This window comes from Phascolarctos cinereus, unplaced genomic scaffold, assembly GCF_003287225.1.
Source record: "Phascolarctos cinereus isolate Bilbo 61053 unplaced genomic scaffold, phaCin_HiC Scaffold_2;HRSCAF=192, whole genome shotgun sequence".
NCBI lineage: Eukaryota > Metazoa > Chordata > Mammalia > Diprotodontia > Phascolarctidae > Phascolarctos > Phascolarctos cinereus.
The window spans coordinates 111,842,324-111,850,248 of record NW_027555625.1 but is presented as its reverse complement, the minus strand read 5'-3'; the positions used below and the strand labels follow the sequence as shown (position 1 = coordinate 111,850,248).

Genomic DNA, 7,925 nt, shown 5'->3' with positions numbered 1-7,925 from the left:
GACAGACATGGAGACAGGAGAGACAGAGACTAAGACAGGAGATAGACAGAGAGAAGGAGAGACACGAGAGAGAGAGAGAGAGAGAGAGAGAGAGAGAGAGAGAGAGAGAGAGAGAGACTGAGACAGAGACTGAGAGACTGAGACAGGAAACAGACAGAAAGAGAAGACTGAGCAAGGGAGCACTGGCCTCCCAATCACGACGTTTCCTGGGTTCCCTTCAAGCCCTGCTTCAGACATAGACTGGCTACGTGGCTCTGGCTCAGTTACTTTACTTAGTCACTTGCATGGTTGTTGTGGACCTGCTCTGGGAGAGGGAGTTTCCTCCCAGGAAGTTCTCTGCACCAATGAAATCCCAGGTTCCTGGGGGGGAAAAAAAGTATTAGGCACTGAGAATACAAAGATAACAGGGAAATGGTTCTTGCCTTCAAGAACTCCCCTGCAGGGAGGGGGGAATACAGTATGTACCCAAGAAAATTAATACAGAGTCAATTTTAGAAGAGTGCTAACAACCAGGGAAATCAAGAAAAGCCTCAGGTAGGCCCAGCTGGGCTTTGAAAGAGCCAAGGAATCATTTCCTGCATTGTGCTGCGAATGGCTCCAATATTGCCTTCTATTCTTAGCTTTTTTTATTTGCGTGCAATGTGTTGAAAAGAGACCTGGTCCTGTATCAGGAGAGGAGGATTTGAGGCCGGTATCTGGTACTAGCTGCTCTGTCCCTTAATCACTCTGGGCCTCAGAGAGCTCACCTCCTAACATGAGGCAGCTGAATCATCCCACACTGACATTCACTGCAGCAAAAGATGATTTTTTTTTCCTTTGCTGTAATTCCTCCTTTTTTGCTGGCCACCTTTTTCAATAGCAACAGCCCCAGACCTCTGAGAAACAATGATATCTTCCTCAAAATGAAGGCTGAGTTGGAAAAAAACACGCATGTAAAGGGTGGGTAGCCCTAGGTTGGGCTCTCTGTGTGCAGTCAGACTTTCTCTGGAGTGAGTCACCAGAGCCTAAATCCCCAGCCCAGTGAGGCCACTCATCACTAGAGTATTCACAAACCCAGCAGGATCACCCAGCAGGGTTGCAGTGTTCTACAGAACCTATAAACAAAGGAGAGGCAGAAATAGTCACCAGGAAGCACTGTGATTTGATGCATTCCAATTCTTTAGCAAAAACAAGGTTTGAAAAATAAATAGCTTTCCTCTCTTCTCTGCCTCCCTCTGTCTGCCTCAGTTTCCTCATCAATAAAATCGGGGTAATAATAGCACCTACTTCCTAGGGTTGTGTGAAGATAAAAATGAGATAATATTTATAAAGTACTTTGCAAACTTTAGAGTGATATTTAAATGATATTATTATTATTACTAGCATCATCATCATCATCATTAGTAAATCATAATTATCCAGAGACCTTGGCCCTTTTCCAATTCCTTTCTATAACCTTGAGATCTTTCCCCTGCTGCATACTCCCAACTTCTCTTTGTCCCCAAATCAGTCCCCTACCTCCCTGTCTTCTTGAAAGAACCCATGAGAAGATTAACTACTAGGTGACCCAACTAAGAAATCATTCACCTCCATCTTCCACAGATTAGGGAAAATGTAGAGACTGTTCTGGGGTGGGTATGAGAACATCAAGACCAATTTATTCTTAAACAAGTCAAAAGTTTGGTCAAATTTGTCTTTTACCTTTGAGACCCCGAACCTAAGAGAAAAGAAGGGAAGGAGAATTAATAATAATGTTCCTGCTATGTGCCAAGGACTATCCTAAGCACTTTCACAAAATGTATTTTATATGATCCTCACAACAACCTTGAAAGATAGGTACTATTATTATCTCCATTTTACAGTTGAGGAAACTGAGGTTAAGTGGCTTACCCAAAGTCACACAGCTAGTAAGTGACTGGGGCCAGATGTGAACTCAGGTCTTCCTGATTCCAGGCCCTGTACTGCATCACCTGGGCCCACCAAGCCACCTCGGAGACCCTTAGAACTAGAGCATTAAGCCGTGGGATCCTGAAATGGATTGTCACCCAGCCTACCTAATAAACCCCACTTTATTAAATACCTTCAGGCTAGACAAAACTGCTGAGTAGATAAGATTTATCAGTCTTGGGTCAATTACTTAATCTCCCTGGTTCTTAGTCTGCTCATCTGTGAAATGGGGGAGAAGGAAGGGGTGGGGGGCTGGAACCAGGTGATTTTTAATGTTCCTTCCAGCTCTGAATCTATATGATCCTAGAAGCTTTAGGTGGTTCTCCTGCCCAAGGAGGTCTTCTCTTTGCTCTTTGTGTGTCCAGTCCTGGAGTTTATTCCCAGGGGTCCTGTACAGTGCAAAGAGTTAGAGGTTTTAGAGTCCAAGGACTTAGATTCCAATTCTATCTATGGAATATATACCCTGTGTGATAATGGCCAAGGCCTTACCTTCAGGGGGACTCATTCCTCATCTGTAAAATGAGGGGTAAAACTAGGTGGTCTCTGAGATCTAGGATCTTGTGACTTAGTTATAAAGCACCTCAAGAACCCCAGTTTGACTTGGAAATGTTACCCTTCTCCAGACAGAAAGCATTTAAATTGTTAATGTGCAACTCCCAGAAGATTAAAAACTTTTTCAGATCCCCTGGAAGGACTAATAGTGGTATTTCAGGCATCTGACAAGGAGTAGGAGACATCCGAGCAAGGTGGGACTTCCCAGAGTTCCTTGGTTCTCAAAGGCTGTTGACAGTTGAGAACAGCACCAACGGATATTAATTTAAAGTTCACATTGACGGTACAAAGCCCTCCCATGAGTCGCAAACAATTTCTAATGAAACTGTACTTGCAATATGTAGATTATTAAGTCAATTTAATTATAATAATATAACATAAAATAATAATAATATAACAATAAATATGTCAGCTTAGCTGATGATTAATTCATCCTGGATTTTGGACAATACCCTCTAAAACCAATGATGGCATGAAAGGTATCATTAGACGTCCTTAGACCTGCCACCTAGAAATGAATAATAATAATGACTGGTATTTATACAAGTTATCTCCAAAGTCAGTGCAGTTTTAAGCTTTAATTGGTATTCTAAATTGTTATCAATAACATTAATTGTCACTAATAAAATGAAATAATAATAATCATAAGGCAGCTAGGTGGTTCAGTGGATAAAGTTCTGGGCTTGGAATCAGGAAGACCTAAGTTCAAATCTGGCTGGCCTCAGATACTTACTAGCTGTGTGTCCCTGGGCAAGTCACTGAATCTCAGTCTGCCTTGGTTCCCTCATCTGTAAAATGGGGGTAGTAATAGCATCAACCTCCCACGGTTGTTGTGGGAATCAAATGAGAAAATAATTGTAAAGTGCTTACCACAGTACCTAGCATACAGTAAGCACTATATAAATGTTAGCCATTAGAAATTAATAGCTATTAAAGCTTAAAACTACATAAAGACTTTTGGAATACACTGTAGGGTGATTTAAGGTTTACAAAGCACTTTACATAAATTATCTCATCCATATATTATCTTATAGCAATTGTAGATAGTAGGGACTACAGGTAGTTATTCCATTTTAAACATGGCAAAACAGAGGCACAAGAAAAAGACTTGCCAATGTTCATTCAGCTAGTGAGTGTCATTGGCAGAATTGGAACCCAGGGCTTTCTGATTCCAAGTCCAGCACTATATAGCACTAGAGGAAGTTAAAATATGTATGTAACATATAATATATAAATGTTACATTGTACATCTTATATGTAACATGTTAATATATGTGTGTGTATATGTGTGTATATATATGTATAGGATACAAAACTCTTCTCTGAGAAGTTTGTTAATATATTTTTTTTCCATTTGGCCACTTTCTTTCTTATCTTAGATTCATTAATCTGTGTGTGCCTGCGCCTGTGTGTGTACACAGAAGCTCTTCAATTTCATATAATCAAAGTTATCTATTTTATCTTTTGAAATTGCTTCTATCCCTTGTTTATTTAGAAATACAACTCCTACCAATACCTGTGGAAGGCATATCTACAAAGAATATATTAGGGAATGTGGCATTAGGTGTTGGTCTGTCTAACATCTGCCAGATTACTAATATTCCCAGTTCTTCTATCAGATAAAGAGTTCTTCCCTAAGTGATTTATACTTTCCATTTTATCAAACACTGGTTTTTGAGTCCAATTGTTTCTGATTTTCCCTTATCTAACCTATTTCATTGATCTTCTCCATTTTTCGACCAATATCAAATGGTTTTAATGACTGCTTCTTTATGATATAGATTGAGGCCTGAAAGTGCTATTTCTGCTTAATCCCTACCTCTTTTCATTATTTCCCTTGATATTCTAAATCTTTTATTTTTCCAAATGAATTTTATTATTATTTTATTGAGTACAGTAATATATCCTTTTGATAGCTTGATTGTTACAGCATTAAAATGATAAACTAGCTTTGGTAGTACAGCCATTTTTATTACATGGGCACAGCCCATCCTTGAGCACTGAATATTTTTCTAGCTATTTAAGTTCTTCATTTCTTTACAGGATATTTTGTAATAAAATCTAAACAAATATTTGTCACATGAATCCCAGTGTACTTTATGCATTTTGTAGTTATTTTCGATACGATATGTCTTTCTATTATTGCCTTGGATTTATTGTTATTGCTGTCACTATTATTATTAATATAAAGACATTCTATTAATGTATGAGGGTTTCTTTTGAGGGCATATTTTGCAACTTTACTGAATCTATTAATTGCTTCAATTAGTAACTCTCCTGATTCCCTCGGATTTTCTAAGTTGTTTTTCTTTATAATGTTGGGGTAATTATATAAAATAGTTCTCCTAGTCCTGCTGACTTCATTCTGTGTAAGTTCATAGAAGTCTTCTCAGGGGGCAGCTAGGTGGCACAGTGGATAGAGCACCAGCCCTGAAGTCAGGAGGACCTGAGTCCTTACTTACTAGCTGTGTGACCCTGGGTAAGTCACTTAACCCTAGTTGCCTAAAGAAAAAAACCAAAACAAAACATAGAAGTCTTCTCAGTTTCTAGAGGTCATTCTCAGAGGTCATCTAGCCCAATCCTTTTCAAGTAGTCATCTTGCCTTTGCTTGAACAGTTCTAGTGATAGAGAAATGACCACTTCACAAGGCATTCCATTCTTGAACAGCTCTGATTGTTTTGAAGTTCTTCCTTTAGGTGAACATTATATGTCCTTCTATAACCCCACTAATTGGTCCCTGTTTTACCCAAATCCAATAAAACAAATCCCCATTGCACATGAAAGTCATTCAAATGTCTTAAAAATCCCTCATGGCCCCCTAAGTTTTCCCTTTTTCAAGCTAACATTCCTAGTTTCTTTTCTTGTCAGGTATGATTATCTCCAATTAACAAATGCCCAAGGCCACAGGTTAGCTAGCAGCTAAACCTGGACTTGAACCCAGTTCTCCTGACTTCAAGTTCAATATTCATTCAACTATATACCAGGCTATCTTTTCTTGCCAGTGATAGGAAAATAGTTCTGTACTGATCCACAGTCAATAGTTTCCTCACTTACAAAGGTTGCCACACTGCACAAATGTTGCATCAATATTTTATGAGCATTAACAGTGAATGGATGATTTCACTGGGCTTTCCCCTGAGTGTTCATTGAGCAAAAGGTGTATTCTCAAAAAAGTTAAAAACACTAAGCTCTGGCTCATGCAGGTGAGATGAAGCCTGAGATAAAGTGTGACTTCAAGGGACTTCTCTTTAGATGGGAAGGGATCTGGTCCTTGGCAGGCATAGAGAAATGTCACTTTCACCACCCTCTTCTGTCTTGTTCTTACAAGTCCCCAAGGCTGACTCATATACCTACTGGAATCCTCATTTTGATCTACCTACGACCTGGGACTGGTAAACCCACAGACCTGAGCTTAAAGGCAGCAGAGATCTTGTTTTTAAAATCAATCAAGGCAGTAGCTGCCCCACATGGCTTTCCTGCTAATCCTGGCACTACTAACTGTGCCTGGGAAATTCCAGAGATGACTGCATGTGCTTAGGGTGTGAGCTATTGCAAATCTACCATTTTCTGTAAATGGTATGGACAGGCCTAGAACGAAATGAAAGTTCTCTTCTGAGAGGGTGTTTGTTTTGTTCTTTACCTCCCCTCACCCCTACCCCAGAGACAAAAGCTGGGGATCTGGGCTAAAATTCTTCGCTTGGTGACCAAGAAGATGGTTTCAAGTCATCTCAGAGCCTTGAGCCTTGAATTACAAGCCAAAGAGGACAGGAAGTGGGCCCCCCACCACCATGGGGAGACCAACATAGCCCAAGACATCTAACAGTTTCACAAAATAAGAATAATTATTATGATTATAGTAATAATCATTGTTATATCTATCTTGAGAAATTTTCATTGCATTGTTTGAACTGATCTCTATATGACTGAGAAACCAGACCTGTTTCTTAGAAACCAAATTTATTTAATGCTTAACTCAGGACACCTAGGTTGTGCTGACCAGAAACTTTCCAAGGGAACTGAAGATAGGTGTTATGTCACATCAGGAAACTGCCTCCATGCTGACCAATCAGATGAATGCTTCCTTGCTTCTTTGTTTGAATCCTGTGTAATTTACACAGACTCAGGGAGTGTAGACCAACCTCTTTTCTACTCTTCTCTCTGTCAGACAAATTAATAAACTTCTTTCCAAATTATGTCAGTTCTGAGGATAGCTATGGCCATATGTGTTCTTTTTTTTCTTTTTTTTCAACAATATGGGGATTTATTCCATTAGAGAATGTCCAAGTTAGGGTTTATTTGCCCTTTTGGGCTTTGATCTTTCTCAGGTAGAACTCAAGCTCTTTGCCTTCGAGCACGTAGCCTTCTGCTCGGCCACACTGGCGTGGTGTCGATGCCACGCAGGCAAGTAGCTTGCCCTGCTGGAACTGTTCCTCCAGAAGTGGGCTGATCTTGGCATTCTTCTTCCGTTCTTCGTATTTCTTCTGGATCTTCTTTGACCGCTTTTTATTTAAAATATCTTCCTCCTCAGGAGTCAGCTTGGCTCCCTTCTTCCGGCCCAAGGGCAGGCCATAGTGGGACTCATACCACTGGCGGTATGGGGTGCTATCGATGAGCACGATGCAATTCTTCCCCAGCGTCTTGGTCCGGACCAGCTCATTGTTGGATGCGTTCTAGATCACATCAATAAACTTTGTTTTTCGGGTACAGCTCTCGGAGCCCCAGGAGAAGTTGCCCACGTCCAGCCTCAGCGCCCGGTACTTTTTGTTGCCACCTCGGACTCGCACTGTGTGGATGCGGCGGGGGGCCCAGCTCATACTTGCGCTTCTCGTGGTAGGGCTAACGCTTGTCCCCGGCCTTTCGGAGCTTGTGCAGGTCGTCCCGCGAGATCCCCACGGTCGGCGCGAGCTGCAAAGAGTGTGCTCTTTCAATAACTGGGAAATCTCCCTGTTTTATGTAGTGCATTCCCCCACTAAATCCCCTGACTTACAGAATCAATCTGATTCCTCCAAACTGTGAGTTGCCACCACTCTGCTCCCTATCATTCCTATCCTAGCTATCTGCTTCTGCAATTAGGCTTCTGCTAGCATAGGAATGCTGGACTTGAAAGCCCCAAAGGGGGGGAATGGTGGGAAAATTTTATCATATTGTTTGAACCTAGCCCCACATGGCTAAGAAACCAAACTTCTTGTTTAGAGATCAGATTTGTTTAATGCTTAACTCAGGACACCTAGGTTATATTGGCCAGAAACCTTCCAGGCTTCTTCTTTCTAAAATATTTCTTCTAAAATAGATGTCGCTGTGGATAGAGCACTGGCCCTGGAGTCAGGAGGTCCCTAGTTCAAATCTGGCCTCAGATACACAAAACACTTACTAGGTGTGTGATCCTGGGCGAGTCACTTAACCCCATTGCCTAGTCATATACATATATATTTATACATACACACACA

General features: G+C 40.9%; 1 pseudogene; it reads right to left on the bottom strand.

Annotated features, from left to right (window-relative positions):
• Window positions 1-6,461: 6,461 nt before the first annotated feature.
• LOC110207713 (small ribosomal subunit protein eS8 pseudogene) lies at window positions 6,462-7,639 on the bottom strand (annotated as a pseudogene).
• Between the last annotated feature and the right edge of the window lie 286 nt (window positions 7,640-7,925).